The sequence below is a fragment of the Platalea leucorodia genome (genome assembly GCF_965183815.1).
Source record: "Platalea leucorodia genome assembly, chromosome: 1".
Taxonomy (NCBI): Eukaryota; Metazoa; Chordata; class Aves; order Pelecaniformes; family Threskiornithidae; genus Platalea; species Platalea leucorodia.
In genome coordinates this window covers 166917185-166944662 of record NC_138823.1, presented here as the reverse complement: position 1 = coordinate 166944662, position 27478 = coordinate 166917185, and the positions used below count along the sequence as shown (strand labels likewise).

At 46.1% G+C, this 27478-nt stretch overlaps 1 protein-coding gene across 3 annotated transcripts in view; it reads left to right on the top strand.

The window, feature by feature from the left end:
• The first annotated feature begins 9055 nt into the window (after nt 1-9055).
• ALS2CL (ALS2 C-terminal like) overlaps nt 9056-27478 on the top strand; it is a 49978-nt gene continuing 31555 nt past the window's right edge. Inside the window, exon 1 of one of the 3 annotated variants that reach the window (XM_082303860.1) lies at nt 9056-9143. The gene's annotated coding sequence lies outside the window, so the exon portion shown is untranslated. Of the gene's footprint in view, nt 9144-18147; nt 18281-19283; nt 19353-27478 lie in introns of those variants that run through there. The other 2 variants (XM_082303859.1, XM_082303858.1) reach the window with 2 other exon arrangements.

Genomic DNA, 27478 nt, shown 5'->3' with positions numbered 1-27478 from the left:
GGCATGTCTCCCTCATCCCAGTGTGTCTCAGACCGCACTGAAGAACGGATCTCTGCGTTGTGTGCTGGTATCACCTTTGCAGCTTCTCCAAGTGCCCAGCAAGGGCTGGGAGGAGGCAGAAACCACTCTGTAGGGAGCTGGATCTGAACTGACATTGGACACTCAGGGCTGTAAACCATCAACTAAACCCTGAAACACTAAATCATTCCCAGGCAAGTCGCATTTTTAGGTCAGAACAGTTTGACACTGGCTTTTTTAACTTAAAAAAAAAAAAAAAAATCATGATTACTCTGTTTCTGATTCATTTCAGGCAGGCAGAAACTGTCAGTGGTGATGGGTGGGGAAGCAGAGGTATCATCCCCAGTGGAAAAGGAGATAGCTGCTGGAGACAGGAGTTTTATTCATTTCATTGAGCAACAGAGAAGAAAAATTGTAAAAGGCATTGCTTTTCAAGGTCCTTTTTTAAAATGCCCCTTCTAATTGGGCTTGACTGGTGTTGCTGCTTTGCCTGCAGCATGGCTGGGCTTTGAAAAAACGAACAACGTTTATTCCTAATTGCATTTGATTGCATATATCTAAAGGCCACAGATGGTTTGGGAGGACTGAGCTTTAAATAAATGCACATGCACGTACTCTCCCTTCCCCTCCTTCCAAGTAATAAGAAGGAGATGGACAATCTGATAATGGACCTCCATGCAGGCAAAACTTACTTAGCGAGGCCATCAAAATCCTCTGCAGTGGTGGGGAAACCCTGGCAGGGTCCAGATACAACACTGAAAATACAGTAATGATAATTGATCTGTGGCTTCATAGGTCAAGGGCCAACATAATAGGGTTATGTATTTAGGAAAAAAAGGCTAATCATAATGACTGAATTTAAGTGTGATAGCTGATAAATCTAGTAGTGTTAAATTATGGTGTAGATATATCTGTCACCCTGGTCGTGAGGCTTGCTTGTGCTCCTGGGCTGGCCAAGGGACACCTCTTGTGGTCTCAAACCTCCAGCCTCCCTTGTTCCCAATGGGAGCCTGATTTTTTTCGTACCTGGACCTGTTCATGGTCCTGTTAATAACAGCTTCAGATTGAACCCTGATGCCTCTTTTCATCTGAGAATGGTAGCAGTCCCACAATAACCTCTTTAGCACAGCTGTAGCATTTACGATAGTTGTTTATTAGCAGAGGCAATAGATTTAGTTATACATGCAAGCTCTCTGCAAATAATAAAAATGCTCTGAGAGCATGTCTAAGTTTTTCCTTAACATTTATGGGGTTTGGGTCTGGGAGGGTCCAGTGACTTTGTATACCCTCCATCCCTCTCTCTTGAGCCTGTCTCCTCAGACAGACCATGACAAGGATTTTTCCAGAAAATAGCTTTTGTAATTTTCTATAATATTTTGAATCCAGCTGACTCAAACTACTGGTATCTTCCTTAAAGATACCATTCTTAAAGCTAACACTTATCTCTCAGATCATCAGGTATGTTGTTTGTGTATGTCCTCCTGAACTATTATTTTCTCGTTTGTTCTTCTTATTGTCAGCTACTGAGTTAAATCTATGCATCCACATGGGAAGTTAACCTCAGGAGTCCACTATAACTACTTGGTAATTTTACCTGCCTTCATTTAAACTACAATCACACATAAGTATTTTTAGATCATTGCATACATCATCACATCTATTACATTCATTTGGAGGCTACAAATGATGGTTACTATCCCTTGAGCCCAACAGTATACAGCTAAGTGTAGTATAAACTGAACTTCACTTTACACCCTGTGTACCAAATATATCATTTGTCTATATGGCAGTTTGAAAGTGGAATGACGTGGAAAACATCTGAAAGCCTTTAATTAACCCCTCACTTTTTAAAATGGCCTTCAATTTATCTTGCAGTGATCTTGCCCAACTCCATCAGGATCTGCTTTTGTTCCACTGACGCTATTTGTAACTAGTAGAAAAGATTAGGGTGCTTTTGGTTTGTGTTTTTTTCCCTACTCTCAAGTCTGTGTTGCAGCTTTTCCAAGGAGTCCAAGCTAGAATGACAGGAGATTGGAAGTATCTTTATTTTTCTTGCTTTCTTGGTAGACAGAAGGAGCAACTTTTTCTGGTCTGATAAAGCTTCTGAAGAGTTTCTTTTATCTGACTTCCCAGGACAGAGTTTCACCTCCTTCCTGGGAAACTCCAAACTTCAATCTAGAGACCAAGAGCTTAATAAAGGTCTGACAGATCCAGAATTTGACTCAACAAGCGGATAATTGACTACACCACATGCTACATCCCAAACATGTGATGTGTCTTCCTACCCAAGTGTCCAACTTCACGCCCAGTCCAGGTCTCTTAAGAGCTGACCTGATGCAGGTTATCCTGACTCTTTTTTCCATGAGGAATACATTACATCTGGGGTCAGAACACCCTGTGATAACCCATGGGGCTGATGGGCCTAAACTTCACCCAAAGGAGGTGGGCCCCTGCTATAAAACAGTAGGTAGTGCCAAGGTCCAGTTTTCAGACGGCTTTATTTCTTTGTTTGTTTGTTTCTATCTAGCCTGATTCTCTCCTTCAGAGGTCTGCAGTCAGACAGAAAGGTTTATAACAAAGGATAAAACCCAGGTAAATTAAATGAGGGCTGAGAAAAGCCTTGGGATAGGAATGAGAAGATAATTATGTCAGTTAGGAACTCAATAATGAATCACATGAGGATGACTGGGAAAATGTGGTCTATTCCAGCTGGTTTATCAGTCTTCAGTATCAATAAAGTGGCTCAAATAAGCGCAGAGATTTCCCTGTGCTTTCCCAAAGCGCAAAGTCTTGACAGTTTTCCTGTTATGCTGCAGACTAGGCTATTCCTTAAGCTGCTTACAAAACAGTCATAAAACATTATGCTGCTAATTTTCAGCCCTGGCCCAAAGAGGGCCAAATCTAAGAAGTGATGGGGTTTATACTGGCCTTTATAAGAGGAAATGTCTGTTCTAGAGGCACTGGAAATGTTGATATTCCTTCCTCCCTAACTCATCCTAATTCTGTTTCCAGAGTGTCCCTTGGGCATGTTGAAGGTCTGATGGACAAAACCAGTAGTAGTATGAATTGTACTATCACCTTGTCCCTCCTGCCCTGTGTAAGCTGCCTGATTTTTGAAATGGATACTTCATCCTAGCTGGGGATCTTGGACAAATGATGGGGAAGGTGGAAAGCTAAGGAATGGACCAGTGCTATATGCATTTTATGTAATGGATATTATTTTATGGGAGCTAAATGCATTGTCTGAGCAGTCCTGTGTGAAACAGAAAAAAAAAGCCAAAGCCATGCTCTCTTGTTCTTTGGTCTTCTTGGTGCTAGAGCATTGGTGTGATGCTGGAAAAGAGCCTTTTCCCATTATTCTTGGTGTCTGTCTAGCACCTCATCATGTCTGAGCATGTGAATGCATTTTAAAGGTCGGGATATGGAGGCACTGGGGGGTGCCTAGGTAGAGCTACGTGGGTATGTATCTTCACAAACTTGTACACACTACAGTTGAACTTGGGCAAGGGGCTCATGGGGAAGAGTCCGCAGCTCTGGGTGAAGTGCAGGAGGTCTCTCTGTAATGCACCTTACAGGAAGGCTCCTGGTGCACTGAATGGGGCAGTGTCCAGGGCAGCCCACGGAGCTAATTTCAACTTTACCCAGTGCCAGGGTACCTTGCTAATCCTTGGATAGTTAACTTTCAACCTGGGGGACTGAGAATTCTTCCAAAAGGCCTATGAAAGAGGAAAGCTTTTTGTCAATGCAATTAGATTCGATATTCAGAGGCTTTTATTGCCTCTTTGCTCCCAAGTGGAAAGTGCACATGAATCTGCACATTTGAAAACACTTGAACACCATTAAACAAGCGCATCTTCTTGTTTCTTTACTTCTCCTTACTGTGTGTTTTTTGGTTTTGGTGGGGGTTTTTTTTGAGCTCATTGAAATGCTCTGATGTCCAGCCCTTTGACCTTCTCTCTGTTTGCTTTGGTGGGCTGGCTTAGCATAAATTGAATTATTTAGGATAACCACATTTATAATTATTTGAAGTAAAAAGTCCTTGCAGAGCTTCAGAGCAGCCTGTAATTCATCTGCTTTTAGAAATACAGAAATTGACTGTTCATCTAATTTCATTTTTGGATACCTGCTAGTTAACCTGCCATGCAGCTTGTGTTCCCAGATGAGATTTGCTCCCTCTGATGTGCTATAAGAAGTAGACAAATTTTCCAGAAAATCTGGTATAAGTAAAGCAGACCATAAAATTACACCTGTTTTATAACAATTTCCGTAGTTTTGCCATTTATCTTTGTTTTGCTTTGGCATGAGGACAATTCCTGTAAAGTGTGTGTCTCTGAAACTTAATGAAAGGGAACATCTTCCCGGTGGGGTGGATGCTGTGTCTGCACGTCGCCCCGGCGTCAGTGAAGCATGCTTTGTGAAATGTGCACTGTAAGAGAAAGTTCTGCCTCACTTGTCACCTTGAGAGCTGCTGTAGGCTGAATATCTTGGAAAAATGTGGAAAATGTCTACAGCAGAGTGTGTGTGAGTTTGTAAAGGAGTTTTAGGTTTCTGTTTGCCTTGCTGGGGATGTTAGATCATGCTCAGACAGGATGGGTTCATAGACCCATTTGCAAATCCTGAATTAAGTAACTTTAAAATGAGACAACCAGAGGGTCAGGGCAGAAGATGGACCATGGGGTGGGGACATGAACTCAGCACAATTGTCATTGCCTCTGACTTATTGGTGATGAACTGCTAAAATCTGCAGACCAAAGGCTGCGGAGATCAGACCTGGCTTGGTGTGAAGCCAGGTGAGGGGCAGGGCAGCCAGGGATGGAAAGTTTTAAAACGTTGAAAAAAATCTTTTCTTATGCTAGCCCATCAGAGCCCTTAACTCAGCTATGCCTGACAGATGCATTTTCGAGCAGTTTACCTAAACCCAGAAATCTGAGCAAAGCAAGCTCTGCTGCAAGAACATGCTGCTCATCGGCACCGCAGTACTGGGGCTCTGACCCGGGACCAATGCAGCAGCTGTCGCTAGCATGGCTCAGACCTTAGGAAAAGTGATGAAGAGGTTGAAAATAGCTGGGCTACCAAATTTTTAGCAGCTGTAATTCCGGGGGCCTGCCCTTCCAGGCAGGGTTCTCACTTCTGAAACTGCTGGCAATGAGTTATAACTGCTTCCAGGGCGTAGTCCTGCGTTGTGAAGCTGCTCTTCCCTCCTGGTTCAACCCAGCCTTGCTGTAGGGAGCTGGGGCTGTGGGAGCACGTAGTCATCCTCAGGGGAAAGCTCTCAAACTGAGCTGTGAGTGAGGAACATGACCTCAAAAGTTAACGTTTTTGCTGAACTAGAGGAAATGAGGGAAGGCAGAAGACGAAAAATGCAGTCCAAATGTCTAACTTGGGCAGGTACATCCAGGGACAGGATCTCCTGGGTCATGCCTGGTCCTTCTCTTCTTTCCCTGAGCCTCTGATATGGGGCACTTGTTGGACACACAGTACTGGGCTAGAAAATGCTGTGCTGTGACTTTGGCCCTTTGCGCTGTGTCAAGCCCTCTTTGGGGCTTAAAGTAGCCCTTAAGTGCTGACTGTCCTAAGCAGCAACTACTGGCATTTTGAAAGCACCTTCCTTCTAGTGCTGGGCTTGCAGAAAGCAACAAGCATCTCCCAAAGAAGCCTCTAACTCCTTGGAGCCACCTTAAATTCCCTGTTGTCTGCCCTACCTGTCCTCCCTGGGTAACATGCATGGAAAAAACATGATTCCTGGGCACCCCCGACCCCCCAGTCTGTAAAGCAAGTAGCTCCTTACCTCGATTAACTGTGCCATGGCAGCTCTCGAGCAGGACAAGAAGAGGGAGGAAGACTTCACCCAGGAGAGAGGATGCTGCAAGGGTGGATCCCACGCCATCTTCTCTTTACAGTATATCTCCGACTTCTGTGCCGTAGCCCAAAGCAGGAGAGGTTATGAATAACCCAGCCAGCTCTCAGCAGCGCTCAGCATTTAGCAGAAGCGGTCGCGTGCTGTCCTGGCCCTTCTTTACTGCCTTCCTTTCTAACCCAGCAGCACAGAGCTGACGCCGGGGAGTCATTAATTAATTAGACTGGTGTCGCTTACAGAGTGCTCTGCTGCTTCTCAAGCCGGGCTTCATGAAGGGGGGGACACAGGGAGCAAAGTAGCACTCGGCGCTCTTGCTGCTCCCCCAGAGGAAGGTGATTCACTCATTAAGACCCTGGCTTTGCTTTTTTTTTTTTTTTTTTTTTTTTTTTTTTAACAGCTGCCTGACTGATTCCAGCTCTCTTGTTCTTGTTTTTTCTCCTGGCCTGTTGAGAGAATTCTCTTCCCCTAATGAAAAAGGGCTGTAAGCCAAGCAGATGCATCATCAGCATCACAGCTACCCTGTGCTAGCAGAGTCCAGTGTTACTAGAGATGAGTATTTGACATCTTGGGACTTTAAAAGCATCTTTCATCCCTCAGGGAGCTTGTGGATGTGTTGCTACAGCCTGCAACTTCACTGGGACTTGATCTCTGAAGGGAGCTGAAGGCAACTGGGAAGAGCATGTGCGTAGCAGGCTGTAGAAGCTAAAGCTGCAGGGCCACCATCTCCAGCTCAGCTCTGCTCGAAGCACTCAAGAAAATTATCTGAATCAGATGGGTAGGGAAAACACGGCTTGAGGGGTTTGAGGGGGCATGGGACTCTCAGCTGGACTGTCCTTCCACCAAGGAGCAAACAAAACCTTCGGCCACAGACTGAAAAAGAGAGTCAGGAGGAGAGTGACTGGATGAACCAGGTTTACTATATTCTATACTCATAATTTCTTGCAGTATTTACTGGGAGAAGCCTGGGATTTTAGGCAAGAAAACAAGCAATGAGGCCTGGGAGGATCTAGTCCACCTCTGTCACTGTGTTCTAGCTCTTTTACGGACATTAGCACAATTTCAGGAAAAATAGCTCCATAGCAAATTAATATTTTACAAGCTCAAATAGGCAGCCCAGCTTTAAGTTTGCATCACTGATTAGATTGTGAAGATTAGAGGAGGGTGGAATGATGCCAACTTGTACATTGCTTCGGATGAAAAGCAGCCGTTCGGTTCTCTGCTGCATTTGTGCTTGCTGTAGCCTTATACGGTGACTGTCAGCTGCTGTGTTCCCACACATGAGGTGATGGGAAACTGTGCTCAAAACATCGGTATGAGAGTTGGGTGTGGTGGGAAGGGAACGCAGGATGCTGTGCTAGGAGGTCTCATCAGCAGACAACAGACGGTGGCAGCATCGAGGCAGGGAATTGCGCACATGCCTCAGAAGTTGTGCAGCTTGGTCCTCCTTTCCCTGATGAAAATCCAGCCTGGGGCTCTGAGATCCTAAGCAGTGGTTCGCTGAGCCGGTTTTAATGTTTTTGAGCTTGATGAAAAATGGGGCTTTCAGACGTGATACTTTGCTTGCCCCTCTCCTCCTCCCTTCACCCTACCTTCCCTCCTCTGGACTTCTCAAACTTTGCTTTGCTTTAATTCAGCTCAAACTGGCCAAAGGCTAAATGTCTGGGAGATATTGAATTTCTGTGCATTTCATTTAAAAAAGTATGCCATTGGGTAAAAGGTTAAATCAGTTGTAGTCCCCGTGGAAGGAAGAAGGACAGTATGTGGCTAATTTTCGCTGGACACCAGAGGATCCACGCTGGGCAGAGATACTATGACCAGCCGAGCCGTGGGGAGCTTTGGTTTGTGCCTGCATCTTGCTAGACACCAGTGAATGCAACTACAGGGCATAAACCCACGGCAAACTGGGCTGCCAGTCCTGCTGCTTATGGATCTGCTTCCTTTTAGAAAACATTGTCTAAGCACGAGTCCGCTTAAGAGGAGCTCGTGGAAGTGCACCTGCTGTGCCCTGGGTCAAATGCCGTATGAGCTCCCCAAGCCTCTGGGTTGCTATTTCCAGAGTGAAGTTTATTATTAGTGCCTTGCCCATGGGCTGGAGTTCAACACTGCTCCCATCTTTTTATTTGCAGGTTCTCAAGAGGTGTAGTTTTTTGGTGATTTATTTTGGTTTTTAATGCACTGAGCAAGTTAGGCTGTGACTTTCCTGCAGCTGATGGGGAGCTATCTCCTCTGTGTGCTCGTGAACCAGGCCTGCCGTGGCATCAGACCACTGCTGGAAAACTTTTGTGCCAAGAGCTGTGCAAAAATAGCACAAACAAACTTGATCTTTTTTTTTTTTTTCCCCCAACCTCCAGATTTCTTATTCTATATATGGGTCACTGAAACAGAGTGCCTCCTTTAGTTTTCAGGGGAAAAAAATGTGCATTTCTGCAGACTCCAGATCTTTTAGCACTTCATAACTTCATTTCAGCTTCTTTCCTTGGGACAATTTGAAAATACTTGGAGTAGGTCAGAGCAGAATCTCCTGATGGGTTTTTAAATTATAAGATTTCATGTTGGCCTTCTAGTCCTTTGAGCTTTTAGAGTTCTTTTTTATTTTTTTTTTTATTTTCTTTCATGACAAGGAGGACAAACAAACTCTTTATACGCAAGCATCTACTTCTAATTTGATGACCTGACCTCTCGAGCTGGATATTTTGTAGAGAGAAAAAGAAGTGTTGCAAAACTTCTGAATTTAGTAATGGTGAGGAAGTGGGCTTTGCAGAGAGAGGGGAAATAGTTGTCTTTTCCCGTATACAGCCCTACCAGCAATGACCCCTCACCGGATAAGGTTACTCATAGCACACACTGCACATGCTGTTACGTACTCACCAATGAGTGGATGACCACCAATTCTTAGTGAAAACACAGGCGCTGTTAAACTTGTCAGCTTCCTATTTATAGCTTGTGCTGTTTGCATCCTCTTGGGAAATAAATGAAATGTGGCTCTTGCTAAACATGTCACCTTGCCAATCACTGCAGGGCTGGCGTTGTTGCTACGCAAAAGCACGACAATGCTGTTTGGGAGGACGTCGTGGTCCTGAACTGTGCGAGTTTGCCCCAGGGGTCAAACCACTGAAAGGGGATGTGGCTCTTGCCTGCCTCATCTTCTCCCCCGCCCTTTGCTATCTGCCTGCATTTGGGCTGATGGGCAAATGGACAAAGAGCCATGGGGGACTGGAGGTCTGGTCTTCTTGGAAATGCACCCAGCATGTAAGAAGAGAGCAGGGAAGTGAATCTTTGTGCTTTATTCTGGCTTTATTGATATCGATATCTGCCACATAGCTGGGATTTCTTAATGGAGATTTCTAATGCAAACATCTTTTGTGAGGAGGTTCCTGAAGAGAGAAGTTGTGTGTCCTGTGTGTGCTTGTGCTCACTCACGTGTCGTAAAACCCTTTGCAGGCAATGTTGACGGAAATCCAAGACTGACCCGGTGGGTAATTTTTGCGCACATCGCAGCTCTGTTACGCTGCTCATTCTGCTGGGTGCACATTGATTCCTTTCCTCCATGTGGAATTCCTTGATTACTTTCCTGTGCCATCCCTGGAAGTGTTCAAGGCCAGGCTGGATGGGGCTTTGAGCAACCTGGTCTAGTGGAAGGTGTCTCTGCCCATGGCAGGGGGGTTGGAACCAGATGATCTTTAAGGTCTCTCCCAACCCAAACCATTCTATGATTCTATGTGCTTTGAAGTATCTTGAAGCTGCGGTGATGGCCACTGTGCAGGGGTACAGTGTTTGGAGAGAAATAACCCTTTGCCATGCGGAATACACGTTCCTGAATGAGTGGGAATAAGGGATTTGGGGGAAGATGGAGGGTCTCCTTTCCTGCTCAAGTGTGGGATCATCTGTGTCCAACCACACCCAGAGCCTCCATGCCCTCCAGCAATCACTTCCAGGCTTTCTCTGCTCTCCTTACTCTTCCCCCAGGACAGCAAGGTCCCAAGCCCATGTGCTTGCCTGGTCTCCTGGGTGTTTGGAGTTTTCCAGGGAGACCAGGCTCTCAGTTCCCCATCGCTCTTCAGCCCAACCATGAGCAAAGAGGAGGCAGCCCCAGGGCAAGGGAGGAGAGCTGGGTGCCAGGAGAGGGGAGAAACCAGGAGAAGGGAGGAATGGATCTTCTTAAATACCTTTAGCTTCAGTTTAATCCCCAGAGCATCATGAAACTTTTTTCCCTTCATCTTCGCAGCTCCCTTTTAGGTATTTGAAGGCTGCCCTCAGTCCCTGAAGACTCTGGCTAGGAAACCTCCTTTGTAGGAGCAGTGCAGCAGCTGCATTTGTTTTCAGATGGCTCCGTCATAACTTGCCTGCCCTGTGCACCGGAGAAGCACAACAAGCGTCTCCACAGAGCTGAAGGCAAACTCAGGAACACCCCTAATGCTTGCCTACAGGGAGTGGCAGCCGCATTGCCCATCCGCGGCTGCTGTTTCCCTTTAAATTCTCTAAAAGCCATTCAAGTATTGAGTTGCTTGCTGAAACGTTAATGTGGAGACTGGCCAAGCGATGGCAGCCTGCCAGGGGTTTCCATGTCTACCAAGAATGTTTTGCAGTGCACCTTGGGAGAGGAACATTACTTCCTTGAATTTTTTTTTTTTTCCTTTTTTTCCCCTCCCCTTAAAGTGAGTAAATAAAGTAGCTGAAAAGTTAGAGCAGGCAGCTTTCATCACCAGCTCTTTCCATTCACATGGCTACATACCCTGGCTGACAGCTCAATCCATGGTAAGATGGGCTTTTTCTTCAGGTGGCGTTCGGCTGCTGGGAGATGCTACTAAACTGCTGTTGAAGTGGTCTTGTGGGAGGTTGTGGTCCTATTGCAAAAGATTTCATTCTGTGCCATGATGAAGATCAGGGGGTTACAGCTGTGAGAATGGGGTGATGTTCAGTGCATGACAGTGTCTGTCTCCAAAGTTTATTGCTTGGGTATTTTGTAGGGTTAGGAAAGGATGTGTCCATGATTAAGACACAAGACAGTTTGGAGAGGCTGTGAATTCAGCAAAATCCTACCCTCTCTGCCTCTGTAAAACAGGAATGCTGCTCATTTCCTAGTTGCATCAAGGCAAATATTCACAAAATTCCTCCCAGTGCCGATAGGGCGTGTGCCGCAGGAGCGGGATATAATGGTGCGACTCACCGCAACGCTGTAGGACAAGGTGCCTTTGTTTCTCCGGCACCATGTCTCTGGGCAGTTGGACTTACACAGCTGATGTGCCTCGTGGCTGCAGGTGGCTTCCAGCCCAGTGGGACAGGGCCTTGCTGTCCCCACTTAGCTGCTGAAGGGAGAGGTTGGATGCGGCCAGTGTGGTGCTGTGAGAAGGTCGATCAAAGGCAAGGAGAGGGCCACCAGTCTCATGTGGCCACAGAAGGAAGGTCTCCTCCTCCTCCTGGTTTGCTCTGTCTCCAGGGACAGTGTTGCAGTGACTTGTCATTGCCCTTACAGCAAAGGTGGGCTGCTGATGGGCTGCCTGGTCTATGCTGCTATCTCAACGGGGAATTTGGGAACCGGGAGGGATAGGAATGGGGGGAAGACTGGACCTAGACTTGCTCTGCTCTTCAGAGTTGCTCATGTGCTGGCTGGTCTTTGTTATCTTCTCCCATACTGCCTGTGTTTGAGGAGAGCCCTTCCCAGCCCTCTCAAATCAAATGGTGGCTTTCTCAGGAGGTACCCATAAAACCCATCTGGGTGATGGAGGGGGACTGGTCTTGGCCACAAAAATGTCTCATGCATTAAGAAAGAAAATCTAGTTGATTTCTGCTCTCCATCCTCCTACAGTGAGTCTCTCACCTACCTGTAGCTCTGCACCCTTCCTCCTCTTTCATGTCTCCACGTGCCAGATGCCTCTGGCTACTGGATTCCTCTGATCCACTGACTAGATTCATCTGACGTAGCTTGCCAAGGAGTGGGAAGAAGGCCCCAGCACTGCAGCTGGGGTTGTGCCACCCTACTTGGAGCGTTTGGAAGAGCCCTGGTAAAAGTCACTGTCCTCCTGCAGTCAAGCCCTGTAGACTCCTGTGCCATTCCCCAGCTGGGCTGTTCTGCAGCCCAAAAGAGCCATGCAATTAAGTACTTGCTTATCTCACTGGTATCACTTTTCTCCTCTGACTTAGACAAATTTTCATGTCATTTTCAGAGCCAGAAGGGTTGTAATCATTCTGCTACAATGAAAGAGCAATACAACACTTTTGTTATTATTACAGTTTTCTCAAAATTTATCCATCGAACTTACTACGGAAAGGCTCAGATAACTTTGCAGAGGGGAAGAAGCTGTTCTGAGCTGAAAGATGACAGCTTGGTATGCTGCTGACATAGGAAAGCGGGTTTTTTGGTCTGTTGTCCTGTTTTCTGGCTATCTGCATGTATAGCAGCTCCTATGGAATTAGGACTGACTGCCAGAGGCTAGTGTTTGTTTTCCTCTTTAGCAAGGCTTTTAGTTAGACAAGCTACTACAGAGAAATAAATAGTTTGGAATCATGAGTCATGTTTCTTTCTTGTAACTAAATGGGCATCATGGTTTTATTTAAAAAAAGGCTTCCTTGTTTCTGTGCATGTTGTTACAGAAAAGTAATCCTCAAATAGAGTCCCTATGCCTCTCTCGGACTGGCCAGCTGTCACTGTTGAAGGTAGCTGCTCTAAGGACCGGTATTTCTATCTGTTTTGTTCCGTGGAGTAAGAATTAGAATTGCTTTACTGAGCAGTAAGCACATTAGCTGTGTAACGCCATGTGCTATGGTGTCCCAGGCGAGCTTGTGTCTTTGGATATGATGTGGGGCTTGGTGCGATTGCAGAGGTGCTTGGTATCTCCCCAAAGTGTCTGTAAGCCATCTGGGCTTTCCAAAGTTCTGAGAGCAATGTAGCACCCTGACCTTTGGATGGCAGCTATGGCCAAATGGATGGGCATCCTGACTTGCCCCTCTGCCCTCAGTGTAGAAGCAAGTACCACAGCTCACACGGAGGGGGACACACCTTGAAATGGTGACCAGCCCCACCATGAACATCTAGTTCTTCTGCCTTGGCAGCCTAATCTCCTTTGCTGTGTAGGACAGGGGGAGGATGGGACCAGTTGGTGCAGCTCATGATGCACAGTTTCAGTACCACCTTGTTGCAGCTGGAGTTGGTCCAACAGGCGAAGGAACTGGTACAGCTTGACTAACAGGCACAAGGAGATATGTTACTCTTGGGTACTTTTTGGTCCTTGGATCAGGACCAATGTTTTGTCGCTTATGCTGGTGGCCAGAGTGCTCCTGTTTGGTTTTGCCGCTTTCCAGCTCTTCCATACTCTAAAGAGAACCAGGTGCTACCTGGTGAAGGCCATCAGCCAACTGTCTGCCCAGGGTCTTGTCAATGCCTTGGATGACCTTGCACTTCTACAACTTAAAGTTGTAGCGAGTCCCTGCCAGTGATGGACTTTTGGCAGTGCTGGTGCTAAGAATTGGGTCTGCCATAGACCAGGCACTGCATGGACATGTCATCAGAAACAGTACCAGGACTAACTGCTGTCTAACGGAGGAGAGCACAGGTGGACTGGGCTTGCCAAGGGTCATGTAAACGGCTGGGGAAATAGTATTTATGTCATCTGGCTGCTCAGCCAAGGCTGAAATGTTTAGACCGTGCACACTTCCGGGGATTAACTCTTGACTCTTCAACTGAGAGCCAGTGTGGGATCAATATTGGGACCTTTTGTTTGCATCTGAGCTCTCTGTCTAGCAGACACTGAGACTGGAGGTTGTAGGAAGAGTCAGTCTCTTAACTTTGTATGGGGCTTTCCTACCTAGGGAAATGAATGTGGTAAGGAGAGATGCCAAGTACGTATCGGTATCTTTTTCCATGCCTTCGCTCCTTATGCGTTTTCTGTGCCTGCCCTGCTCCTGGCCAGTCTGGTGCTGCAATCTGTCCCCGGTCTTGTCTGATTGTCATCTCCGTCTCTCATGGACAGGAATACAGATGCAGATGCATAACTGTTTGCGGTGCCTGATACCTGAATTCTTCGTGCATCCTGACATGACTCTGGAGAATTTGTAGAAGTGTGTGATTTCTATACTGGTTTACTGCTGAATGGTAGCTCAGATGTAGAAAACATGGCTGTACCCATTGTTGATCCCAGTTTCTTGTTCCTTGTTTTCTAATCACTCCTGCCTTGCATGCCTCTCTTACCCTTTAGGGAAAAGGCTTCTGTTGCCTCAGTGAAAAGAACCGGGACAAGTTTGATTATCAAGAAGATTGTGAAACTTCTTTTGCATGAGATATGAATAATTGCACACTTAGTTCCTCTTTCCATGCATAGTTTCCCAATGGCATGCACAAATACCATGCTTCTGGGCTTGCAAGGCACACGAGCTAAAGAGTACGTGCTTGGATCAGACATCCACCTCTATGTGAGAGTCCCCTGGGTGAGTGAATCTGAGTACTTCAGCTTGTTGCTCCTGTCTGGGGTGGGTGCTGTGTCAGATCCTTAGCTGGCTAAAACATAACAGATCCAATGAGGTCCCAGCTGCTATGACTGCCCTATTCCTTGCCAAAGCCTTGGATGGGCCTGTGGCATGCCTGTAGCAAGGCAGCGGAAATATCAAGTTGGTGCTAGCTGGGATTATGGGCCTGGTGCCATCTTAGATTTGCATTGCCTCCTCCATCTCCCAACTCAGTCCTCTTTTACTTGACACTGGTGTTCATCTGAAACTCCTGGGATGTCTTGAGGGGTAAATAAAGCTGCTGATTTTTCAAAATATCTTTTTTGGAAGGAAAAGAAAGCTATATGATACTGGGATTTATGCTAGGAGGAGCTAGCTTTTGTTGGAGGAAAAAAAAAATAGTTTATTTTTCTCACATCTTCAAACAGCCTCTACCCAAGAGTGAGCAGGAGCTGGGGTTTCATTGAGTGATGCTGTGGGAATGGGAGGCTGCAGGCTGTTTGCTGCTGCTCTAGGGCATGCTTCAGTAATCCCATGTCAGACCTGGTGTAGTCAAGGGTATTCTTGTAACCGAGTGAGTCATAAAGCAGCTATTTCCAGGATGGTTGGTTCTTGTAACATGGGGTGGTATTGCCCTGGTGACAGAAAGATGTGCTGGCCAACAGAGCTGCCTCAGCATCATTGGCGCCGGAACTCAAGAATTTGCCTGGGACCTAGTTTCAGCAGAGAAACCTGGACTATAAATAGGCTTTGGTTAAAAAAAAAAAACAAACAAACAACCAAAACCAACCAACCAAACAAAAAAACGCAAACCAAAAACTCCTTGATCGAAAAGGCAACTTAAAATCATAGAATCATCTAGGTTGGAAAAGACCTTTAAGATCATTGAGTCCAGCTGTTAACGTAGCGCTACCAAACTTGTTTCAGGGAAGCTATATTTGGTGGAAAACAAGAGGGTGGCGAGACGAGGGTGGTGAGACACTGGAATAGGTTGCCCAGAGAAGCTGTAGATGCCTCATCATTGGAAGCGTTCAATGTCAGGTTGGACGGGGCTTTGAGCAACCTGATCTAGCAAAAGATGTCCCTTCCCATGGCAATGGGGTGGGACTAGATGATCTTTAAACATCCTTTCCAACCCAGACCATCCTATGATTCTATGAAAGGAGACATTTTCTCACGAGGTACAAATTGGGGTGAGATTTGGTGGATGTTTCTGTTCTCATGGTTAAAAAACCTAAGCAGGAGGAGCAAGGTGAACTTCTCTTAGTTTTCTTGATCAAACTTAGTTTGGTATTTCTAGAGGGGTAAATGCTTTTAACTGCCATAGGTGGTTGAATGCCAATTTGCTGTGCCATCTCTTTAAGGGCAGACCTCTTGGAGACGGTATGTTTGTTGGTGCCACTGCACTGCAGCTGTCTCTCCCTGATCTCTCGAGCAGATGTTTCTAGTGATGGTATTAAGCCTAGCTTTAAACCATGGTCCCCAGAGTGACACATGCAAGCATAGGAAACAAAGATTTAAAACTGAGGTCAAGCAGGAGAACAAAATATAAAGCCTGAACCACCTGATATTGCTGTCTGTAGACAAGTGAATGCTAGTAGCATCCCTTAAGCTCTTGGCTAGAAATAATATCAAGTGCTTTATGTTTAAGATCTGTGGCTGCAGATAGCCAGCAACAATTTCATTAATTATGATTTGGTCAGATAACGAGAGAGACCTAGAGCTGATAGGGAAGATTTCTAAAGAATTCCGTAGAAAACTGCTGTGTTTATTTAATAAAAACTGTTAGAAGCAGCTTAGTTCTGACAAAAGTCCAGGGATAGACTCCTTTCTTTCAAAAAGAAAAGCTGCATTTTTCAATGTGTCCCTGATTGTTGTTGTTTCTTTTTTATAATTGAAAGCATCTCAGGTCTACTTTCTTTTTTTATTTTTACTTCAAGTTTTGAAACCAACAAGTTCCCAAGATCAAAACAGGACTTTTTGTCTTCAGGTTGATCAGGACTAAAAAACTTTGTCTTTGGGTATGTTTGTTTTTTTTTCCCCTTTCCCCCCTGAATCAAAGCAGGATGGGGAAGTAATTGCAGTATTACACTTACAAGATGAGAATCATGTCTCACACACAGCCCTAGATGCTCTTGAAACATCTGTGTTCTCATCACTGTCCTGTCTACTGCAGAAATGTTCTGGACAGCGGAGCACAATTGACACTTACCCTTTATCAGACTTTATTTTAAGAAATACTAACTGTCTATACAACATAGGTGATGGACCGTGCTGTGCCTCACCCTCCATATCCAACCCAGACCTCATCTGGTCTTAAAGGCTGGATGTAAAGATGTCCACAGTGTGTTGAAGGTTCCCTTCATGGATGCAGAGGAGTCAGAGCAGTGCAAGCTCTAGGATGGCTCGGTGGTTGCTCAAGTAGCAGCAAATCACTGTCATTTTTAGCCCAGTGTTTTAAGGCAAAGCAACAAGAGTTCATGCTGTAACCTGTGGCAATCTGGTAGCTGCTGCACAATCAGCTGAGTTGTTCAGGCAATGGGGACAGGTTAGCTCACGGTGGGAAATATCCTGGTCTGGAAGCTGGAGGTCTTATCTTTGTTGAGGACAGCTTGTAGGGGGCAGGAATGTGAAGCTGTTCGGAGGAAGATAAAGAAAAATCCTGGCTGTCTGGTTTGCTGCTGGAGGCATCCAAAGGAGCAAGGGTGATTAGGGCTGGGGAGCAGTGGGAGAAGAGGAAAAGCAGCAAACGAGTAGGAGCGTACAGAGAACTGGGTTGCACAGATCATGACTGGCCTTGTCCACATCCAGGAGGGATGTCTCAGAGCTGAAATGCAGAGGTGCAAACATCAGGACTTGGGGCTTCTGCTGTCGCTCATTGGGGTTAAGGCTGAGAAGCAGCCTGGAGATCTCAGACCAAACATGACATTTGTGCAAATTCTGAGCTTTTCAGGAAAACTAGCTGAGTGACTGAAAACAGAATTCTGCTGAGGAAACAGAAGCAAAAGAGGTGTCTCAAGCCAAACAGTTCCACCCCTCTGTGTCAGCATAGTTTCAACACAGCTTTACCAGACTGGAGTTAAAAAGAGTAATGGGGGAAAAACATGAATCCAAAGCACACACAACAAGCCACTTGCCCAAAACTGCACAGAAATAAGCCACAAAGCTGAGCTTGAGGCCCAGATCCAAATGTACTCAGTGGGTTGAACCAGAAGACCATAGATGTAAGGTGTCTCCAGTGTCCATCTCCCCCAATGCTGCAGCATTGCATTCACGCGATGCTGCAGGGGAGCTGGAGATCCTTAGACCTTCGTGCTCAATAGGGAAATACTCAGCACTGGGATCTCTGAAACCCTCTCTGGAGGGTGGGCACTATCATAAGCTCTGCCAGGGAGCAATCTCCATCCATATAGGGTCTGGAGGCTGGAAAGTCCTCCTGGGCTCAAGCACCTATGCAAAGACTTTGAAAGGATTTGAGGCGCCTGTCTGCCATCTAGTCCCTTGTGGGTAAGCAATTCCTCAGGATGCAGAAAATCTGATTTCATTCCAAATTTCAGACTGGAAGAAAAAGGTCTGTAATTGTGCTGAAGTCCTGATCACCAGCTCTTTGCCTTTGCAGCTTGCAGGGCAGGTAGGAGGCCGGCAGTGAGCTCATTGCTCACTCATCCTTTCCATTCCCTGGCTGCATCCTTCCCTGGTATTGTTCCCTGCTCTGTACCAGGATTGCTGCTCTGAGGGTTGCCGGTCTGCCTGCCCGTGTGGTGTAAACCATTGTGTTGAGGCAGACAGTGAATTATGGGCACCTCCTGCTCTGAAAAGACCCCAGGAGTCCAGGAAAATGGGAAGGAAGTCAACACAATAGAAGAACCTCTCCGAACAAAAGGTGATTGAGGCACCTCTTTTCTTCTGTTGCACCCTGAGCATCCTCGCTATAGAGACCGACTTGTCCTGATCCCTTGACCCACAGTAAGTTCCAGTAGTTTGTAAAATCCTTGAAATCCTATAGCCGGGGAGGAGGTGAGCTGCTGAGTCGTAACATGTCGGAGCGCCTGGGAAAGAATGGGGCTTTGTTATTGCTCTTCAGCACGCTCGGAAGCAGAAGGGGAGGGCATGGGGCTTTTGTCGGGCAGCGTATCTACTTTTAGTGATGTGGAGAGCAAGTGCATGGTGGCAGCTGCTGCTTTGACAAAATGCTTGTGGGGATTTGCTGTAATTCAACTGGAAAAACGCTTTTGTGCTTTACGAAGTGGGGTGGTGGCTAAGCTGTAGTAGATGGGCTGGGGAGGACTCTGGGTCCTCCTGATAGATGGACTTGGGGGTTTGGGGTTTGCTTTTAGTTTGGTTTGGTGGGGTTTTTTGTTTCGTTTGTTTTGTTTTTGTTTTTTTTTTTTTTTCTTTAGGAGGAGGGGAAATAGCTGCTGCTGGCTGAGGTGTAGCAGAGGGCAGACTTTGCATGCATCACGTGCGGGCTGTCACACGCTCTCAGCAGCAGGCTCTGAATAGCAGGAAACCTCCCGTTTCCCAGGGTTTCCGTCTGTGAGCTACAGCAAGTGCGGAAGTCACACGAGGGGAGAGACTGGCAGAACAAGGAGAAAAAGCACAGGAGCTTCATTTGGCAAACTGCTGTGGGAATGCACTGTTGGTGAAAAGGGATTAGAGCTGAGAAACGCCACTGCGCAAAGAAAAACACATCCTGTCCTTTTCCCTTTCTTTTTCTTGTATTTTAAGTTCCCCTAATACATGAGCTGCAAGAGCATAGATTACAAAAGTTCTTGTCCTTGTTAAAAGGGAAATAACAAGCAATTGCTTTAGAAACCCTACTTGCGCGGGTTTCGTAACTGTCTCTCTGGGCTCTGTGGATGTCTCATCTAGTGAACAGGCCCAGATCTGTGTTTCAGCAAACGAGGTGGCTGGACGTGGGAGGGAGAGGTGGGAGGGGAGAGCGACAGGCACAGAGTATTTCAGGACTCGGAAGCTCGGAGGAGCTGCTGCCTTAGCATTTACCACAGGGGAATTTTAATTGGCTGCCTTATGCAAGGTACGTTGCTCTACACGCTGGTTATTTTTGGGTTTCGTGACCAGTGTTCGTTGGTTGGTTGTTTTCCCATTGATCCTGAGGCTTAGTTTTATGTTTAGACATGTACTTCGGGAGGGGTGTAAGATCAGGCTGAAGGGACTGTTGAAGGTAATGTGCCATGAGTAAAAGTCCTGAGGCAGAGCAAAGTCTGGGAGTGTTTTCTACAGGCAGAAATTTTACCTGTGCATGTGACCAAAGGTGTGGAGTGCATTTTCCTGGAGTGTATAACGCACTTTCATGCACCCCTGTGCTTCATCTAGACAACACATTGGCCTTGCATAAAGAAGGTACGTTGCCTTTAAGGTATTTAATTCCCAATACGGTCCAGACTTGTGGCATTAATCCTGTGCTTGCTCGCGCTTTGTGTTTCCCAGAAAGGGATGCTGGAGAAATGTGGGTGCGCACGGTCCCTCTCCTGCAGGCAGCTGCCTGATCCTGTGTGTGTTGGGGCTTGCTCCTGTTTTGAGGGAGGGATTTTCCACCCGTGCTAGACAAGCAACCTGGCAATACAAGCCTGATGAAGTAAGGCTGGAAACCACGCATTCACGCTGGGGTTGCACAGCTTGCCTGGCAGAGTAAAGACACCAATACCCAACTAATTAGGGTGAGAGAGGCTGATAAGCTTGCCTGGGTTTCTGCAAGGGAGGGAAGTGGTCACAAGCTTGCAGATGTCTCAGGTGTTAAGTGAAAAGTCTGGGTCAAAGGCCCAATTATAGGGGAACAGTAGCACACTTAAGACTTAAAAAGTAACAAAAAACTATGTGTTTAGAGCCTGAAGAGGAGGGGCTGCAGTTAACAGGAGGGACTGTTTTTAAACTTTAGCTTAGTTTAATCTGGACCTGAACCAAAGCTGTGTCTCTTTGTCTGTGGAAATTTCCTATGGCCTGGAAGCTTGCTAGACCTTGGAGCTGCTCCCTGAACTTGGTAGTTTCATTACTGCCACTGCAATGACTTCAATTCCCAATGAGCTGCAAGACAAGATTTTTGAGGATCTGCAAGGAAACCAGGCAGAATTGTCTGTCAAGACCCTGCCTTCAATTTAGTAATGCATTTTGGAGGCAAACAATATCAGCAAGTTCAAGAGGGATAAGATAAATTCAAGGACAACAGGTCCATAGGCAGATACTAGGAACAGGGTTGCACCCTTTGAGATCTCTAATGCAACAGTTGGTGTTGGGGAATATACAAAAGGAATGAACCTCAGAAAAGTGGCCAAGCTTATGTTCGTTCTCTAAATAGCAGCTCTTATTCTTGCTGCCAGACTAGCTGGACCACTGGCCTGACCTAGTAGGGTATTGTTTACATTCCTGTTGAATTGGAAAGTGCTCATGCAAAGTACATTGGGCTCAACAAACAGTAATTTTCTTGTGAAACAGTTTTGTCAGAGCTTTGACCAGCTCTTCAGGTCATCAAAGGACCTGGGTTTTGGCACTCAAAATGCCTCAGTGAACTGTGGTTTCTCGGAATGATGATCAGAGGTTAGGAAGCACCGGTGACTTTTTGCAGGTCTGTCCTGCCTTCAGTAGCTTGTAATTTGTCCTCCAAGAGCACCTGAAGGGTTTGATGAAACACTAGAAGCTTCTTACTACACTCAGTCTTTAGTAAAGGCCTTGGGCACTAGAGGAGAGAGGAGGAAAAATTTGGCAGTTCTTCACTCGGGATTGTTAGTGTTCCTCGCCATCAGTGAGTTTAAGGAACCCAAACCGAAAGCAGAGAAAGGCTGGGTGTAGGGATTAAACTAATCCAGGCAAGTTGTTTGTTTTTCTCCATTCCTGCTCCTTTGTATGTACTTCAGCCCTGCCCTATTTCTGACAGGTTGGAGATGCCATGCCTGAAGGCTGTGAAGTGCTTAGGCTTTGCGTGGGTCACTTGGTAGGGCAGATCTTAGGTGGTTTTGTAACAGGCATTTCATAGTAACACCTCATTAGATTTTGGACGTTACCGCTAGCATAAGTAAACATCTGTGAGATGAGAGGAGAGGCAAGTAGTGGTGTCAAAAGGCAGGGCAGCTAGAGGATGGATCCAGAGCCTCACTTGTGAATATTTGGTGGAGCCAGCCATCTCGAAAGTGGCTATTGTCACAGTTTTATGATGGTTTTGTGTCTTTTAGCACAAAGGAAGCGAAATCCCCTCTGGTCCTACTCAAGTTCTGGAGGTCCTGAGTGGAGAGAATGGTTCAGGGGGATGACATTACTGTATATCGAACTCCATCTCATCTGTGAAGCCCTAGCAGCAGTCCCATCGTCCCAAGGGACACTCCTCTGATATTGTTTGTGCCTCTGGGTTGGTTTCCAGGCTGTAATTCAGACTGATACTCAGGGTTTGACTCAAAAACTGCTTCAATGTAGATGGCAACACATATTCTAAACCCCAGATGTGCAGCGCTCTGCCATTTTTCTTGCTTTTTGAGGCCATGCTGAAATCCCATTTGATTTGGAAAAGCAGAGTAGGCACAGTGGGAGTATGAGGCCAAGGGAGGGGAGCTCCTGCTCCCAAAGCTGCTACCAGAGCTGTGACACAAAAATTCTCCCTAGATGTTGTCTTCTGGCTTTCCCACATTTCTACTGTAATGGAGAATTACTAAGCCCCTCTTCTCACAGTCTCCTTTCCGTTGCTGCCTCCAGACAACCTGTAGTTTTTTCAGGCTTGGTTTGGAGTTTCATCCAGTAACCCCAAGTCGTTTTGTGTTGCATATGAGTTGCTGGGTCAAAATAGTTATGCTTCTACACGCATAAGGTGCTTGCAAGTGATAACAATAATGATAGTGGGAGTTACAAGGCCATGAGGGATTAAAACACTAACTAAACATCGTCTCACCTGTGGGCCTCATCGTACTTGCCTTGTTATTTGCAAAGGCTGAATGATATCCTTAATTGTGGTGAGAGTGATCTTCTCTAGCCTTAGTTGTCAACAAGTCAAGGGTCTTATTTGAGCTGTTTAATTCTGTAGCTAGTGGAGAGAGACCAGGTATGCCCAAAGACTCACTCATCTCACTTAGGATGGATTAAATTGAGCTTCTCGTGTGCCTCTTCGTTGGTTACAAAAGGAGTCTGGAGTGGGTAGTTCAGCCTTCAGACACCCAGAAAGGGCAGATGGGTTTTGTCCTTTTCAAGTCAACTAGAGGTTTATAGTTGTTTTTACTGGGCTCAGGAGTGAACTTCCTAAGGAAGGGACATGAGCTTCCAATTTGGGTTTGGGGAAGAAAAAAAAGCTGGGTCAGATAAGGTTTGTGTAAAGCTGTTGCGTTCCCTGTTTTTGAGAAAAAAAAAAAAAGAGAGAGAGAGAGAGAAACATGCTCCCTTCCCCCACACCTAGCTTCCCGTTTTCCCTGGGTTTCTGTGTTAAAGATGGACAAAGACAAAAGTCGGGGGGAGAGGGAGGGAAGTTTCTTCTTGAGCTGAAAAATCAATTACGCAGCTTCAGTGCTTTCTGAAGAGAGTACTGAATGCTCATTTGACCCTTCATAAGCTCCTGGCCCCACACTGCTATCCTAAATTTGCTGAGATTTTCATGTGGTCGATATTTTGACAACCTTGCATTGTCTCTTCTTTCAGTGCTTGAGGTCCTGCCATGCAGGTGACGAACAAACAATTTTATGACTGATGCATAAAATCAGCAATATCAAGCCAGGCTCTCTCACCTCTCATGATGCAGAAGAACATGCCTGGAGAAGAACACCACAAACACTGGGAAGGGCTGTAGTAATACTTCCTCCATATGTGCTTCTTGCCTCCTCAGGGACTTCCTGAGCTGGAGTTGATGCCTTTGTTTTTATTAGCTTTTAACTGATTTTTCCTCCATGGACTCATCCAGCTGCTTTTGAACACAAGTATAATATTCTCATAGCAACGACAGTCTTGTGGCAGTGAGTTCCATGGCTTAATTAGACATGGTGAGGTCAAATGTCCTGCTGTTCATCATGACCTGGCCTCATTGCTTGAGGGTAGAGGTGATTGTGCTGTGCCCTAAATATTTGCTATGTGGCCTCGTCCGTGTATGAACCTGGACTGACTGAAAGCCTGAGGTTTTTGCGTTCAGGGTGAGAGTTTTGATGGGTTTGTTCATTTTCTTGTGTTTTTAAACTGTGTGGTGCACTGTGCCTATCTACTTTCATTGCTGTCCTGCTCAGCAATTTCCCTTGGTAAAGAAAATGTTGAATGACATCTTGCCTAGTTCCTTCACATGGCTGGCATCAGCACACTCCCTGTATCCCATGCTAAAGCCTAATCCAAGCAACTGCTGTCTCTGTTGTTCTCTTCCTCCTTTTTATGCTGCTAAGGGCTGTCTTGGGATTCAGGGTTTTATTGTCTTTCTGCCCTGCTTATTCCCAATTACCTCTTAACTCGCACATTGTGTGTTTCTGTCTGCTTATGAGGTGGCCCTGGTAAGTTGAATGCTAATTCATCCTGAGTCATGACCGTCTGAGGCTTGACAAGAGCAGAGTCTGAATGGGAGCATTTGCTCCAGCGTGTTGGTGTTGGTTAAACAAGGCCTGGAATTGTTTTTCCACATGACAGAATGGTCTTTGTGCCAGCCTGAATGCAGACCTAGCTGGAGCGCGACACGTGGGGGGGATGTCGTTTGGAACCACAGTTAGGAGGCATGAGGATACTTGGCCCCTAGAGAAAAGCAGCAAAGGTTGGGACAGAAAGAGGAGCCACCAGAGTTTGCTCCCATGGCCTAAGGAGCTCCTGAGTTTATGGACTCTGAGCTGGCACTACTAATTGAATGAGGAGATCCCACCCTGCTTGTGGGCATGTTTATGTGATGGTACATTAAAATGTGCTGGGGAAAGGATCCAGATTAAAAAGTAATCTGGCAAAGAAGGCTAGGGTCCATGGTCCAAGCTCAAACACATCTTTCCTCTTCTCTCTCCACCCTTTAAGACTAACCCTTAATGCTAATCCATCTTTTCCCAAAAAAAAACCCCTATTTTTAGTCATACTAATCACGATTTTACAGATGTTGAACTGACCAAGGGGTGGAAACACATAGTTAAGTCTAGGTTCATGCTGGTTTAAGGTCCCAAGATTTGTCTATTATGTCACACACTGTGATGTGATGTAAAGTGCTAATCTATATTGACTCAGTCTAACAAGAAACTTTTAATAAGTTTATCTACTAATTTCTGAGGGCAAAACTCCCTAATGGCAGGTTTTATGCAGAACTGTGTATTATTCTGCCATGTACTGTGCATCCTCTAGAGTTATACACTGCCTGGGGAAAGACACAATGCTCATGCAAAGGGTGAGTGAGTGGTTAACAGCAGGGCAGGACCTGTGTGTCCTGCTGGGAATCTAGAAGACAGTCTGTCAAGAAGAGAGTTTTAGCTTTCAAATGCTTTAGACTGCATCCTGCTGCAAAGTGGAGAGGCGTTTACCAGTCCAAGCATAAGTGCCCATGTGCTATACTCCATTCTTAGATGGTTTTAGTTCCTTTAGTTAGAAGCAACACCATTAGCGGCATGCGAGACAGTGGCCTAGAAAGTGAAAAGCAGTATCTGAGGAAGAGTTTCAGGTTTACCTTGACAAAGAAGTATCTTTAGTACCTCTTGGCTTCAATTTGGAATGCTTTCATTTACTTCTGAACTAGAGCTTGAATTAAAGCAGCTTTATCACTGCCTCTGGAAAGATGATGTACTCACTTGGCATGGGCTGTAGTAGGATGGTACCTCTTCAGCTGCATGGCAGCAATAACTTGACTGCCTCTCAAGTGGCAGGGAAGGGGAAAACCTGGCCTGTTTGAGGACTGTATGTGACAGAGTGATGGACTGGCCTCATTTCTGAGGCAGTCTGTAGTAAAAAGGTGATGAACTGCAAGGATGGATGAGATTGGAAGGGCTTCAAAGGCACAACACCCTTTAGGATGGCTGATTCAGGGAAAGAGAAGTATTTAAGGAGGGGAGGGGCTACAGCAAACATGGTCATGGCATTTATATCCCAGGTGGTTTAGTATTAAAATGTTCTGAGCACTCCCTAAATCTGGTATCGTTCACGAGTGGTTTCTGCCATCTGAGAAGTGTTTTGGTTGACCAATAGTCTTAACTTCAGCACAGAGGGGGATTCACAAGAGGAAGATGGAAAATGAATAGTCCTTCTGTGGATGTCCAGTTTGTTCCTTAATGTACTGATGAACTGATAAGATTGACTAGATGTGTGTTTCCATGAGAAACTTTGCGTCACATCTATAATCTATGGGGCTTTCCAGACGTTTTCCTGGTGGAACAGCTGCCTCAGAGCTACAGACTCCATAGTAGAAAGAGGTTCTATTCAAAGCTGACAATGAGGTTCAGCATTTCACCAAAATGTCTCTTGGTTTCCTATTCGTTCCACCCACCCTTCTGGCAATTTCCTGAAACCGGGTATAACAACCTGTTGTGGCTCCTCAAGACATGTATTTTCTTGCTGAAATGTGCATTTAGCAGCTTTGGACAGGTCCTACTGAGGCTGAATGTACCTCCAGACAACCCAGGCTGCTCCGATCTATTGGATGCTCAGGAACCACTTAGGTTGGTATTAGGTGCTGGATCACCCTTTTTTCTGCCCTCAGTGTCATGCTCAGTGGACAGGCCAAGACTGTGATGAGCCACAGAGATCTGGTGACTGCTACAGTTGTTGTTTCTCAAGGGCTTTTTCCTCTTTCTATATGAATAGTATTATGTGTCCCTTCCCTACAGACCTGTGCTGTACAGCTTTCTTGTAGCTTCATTTAGGGAGAAGGAACAGATATGTCTCACACTTTGGAAAACATTCTCCTAGGGAGATATCATCATTCCTCATGGGAGCCTGAAGGAGGCTGGTGGCTGTTTTGTTTTGCCAGTGGAAGTCTCCATCCTCAAAGGCCGTAGACTTTCTGATTTTGCAGATAAAACCAGGCGTTGTCATGCTATGTGCAGCTAGTGGACCCTTCCTTGGAGGTGCACCTCCTTCAGTTCTGGCCATCAGGAGTGCAGCATCTTCAAAGGTCTTGACTCCCTAGCAGCAGAGCCATCCATGTAGAGCAGACCAAGACCTTGTGAACAGGCTTCAGAGTGGCTCTGCTCAAGCTTGCCTCGCCCTTCGTGGAGCAAACACAGAATTACAAAACCACTGAGTCGCGTGAAAGCTGTGTCCAAGCTGGGGGAAGACAGCATGTGACAGCCCCAGGTTTCTGTTCAGTGCTCCCATCATCTGGCAGCACTGCAGCTTGCATTCAGTTTTTCACATATGGGAATGTATAATGTGACCTCCACATGCCCTTGGACTCTCCTGATTGTTTCCTTTGCCCTCTGTAGCTGAGCCAGCATTGGTTTTGTTCACTAAGTGATGAACTTCAAATCTTCTTTGCCTGACTGGGCTAGAATAAGTGTGCAAATGCTGTTCTCACAGAACTGATGGGGACAGCCTGGAAATGGTGGCTGAAACTCACGCTTACCTTATTGGGTGATGTGATGTGAGGTGGCAACTTAGGTCTTTTTGTGGTGCCGGAAGGGCTGTTTTGAAAGCCGACTGGTGCTGCTTGCCCATTCAGCAAATGATCCCCGCCTGTTGTGTTCATGCTGGAAGTAGCTCACACATTTTCCCAGGAAGGGTGAGAACATGATTGGTAAAAAGAAAAAAAACCAACATCAAACCCAAAACAAAACACTGTTAGCTCTGTATCAGGTTATAATGGAAAAGAGTATCCAGATGTTTCTGATTTTGCAGAGTTAGCTTGGGGGTCTGTACAGGGGGTCTGTCTACTGCAGGGGTTTCTCAACCCACGTAAGGCACCATGGGTATGCTTTGGGGTCATCCCCGTAAGGTCTGAGCTCAGGTCTTCATGAGTAATAGACCCTCAACCAACCAGGATTGCAGATGGGCAGGAGGCAGAGTATGGGACCAGCTCGTGGTTGGAAGGGGCAATGCCACATCCAGATCAGTAGGTCCACCTTGGACATACATAGCTCTCCTTCCAGGTGACCATTACAGAAGTAACCAAATAACACTTAGGCTGGGGTAGTGATGTTCCTGTGGTGTTGTGCATGTGCTCTTCAGCCCTGAGGAGGCTCCTCAGCCTCCTGCCTCTGCTCGTGGACTATCATGGTTCTGTGGAGCTAAGCTGTGGCT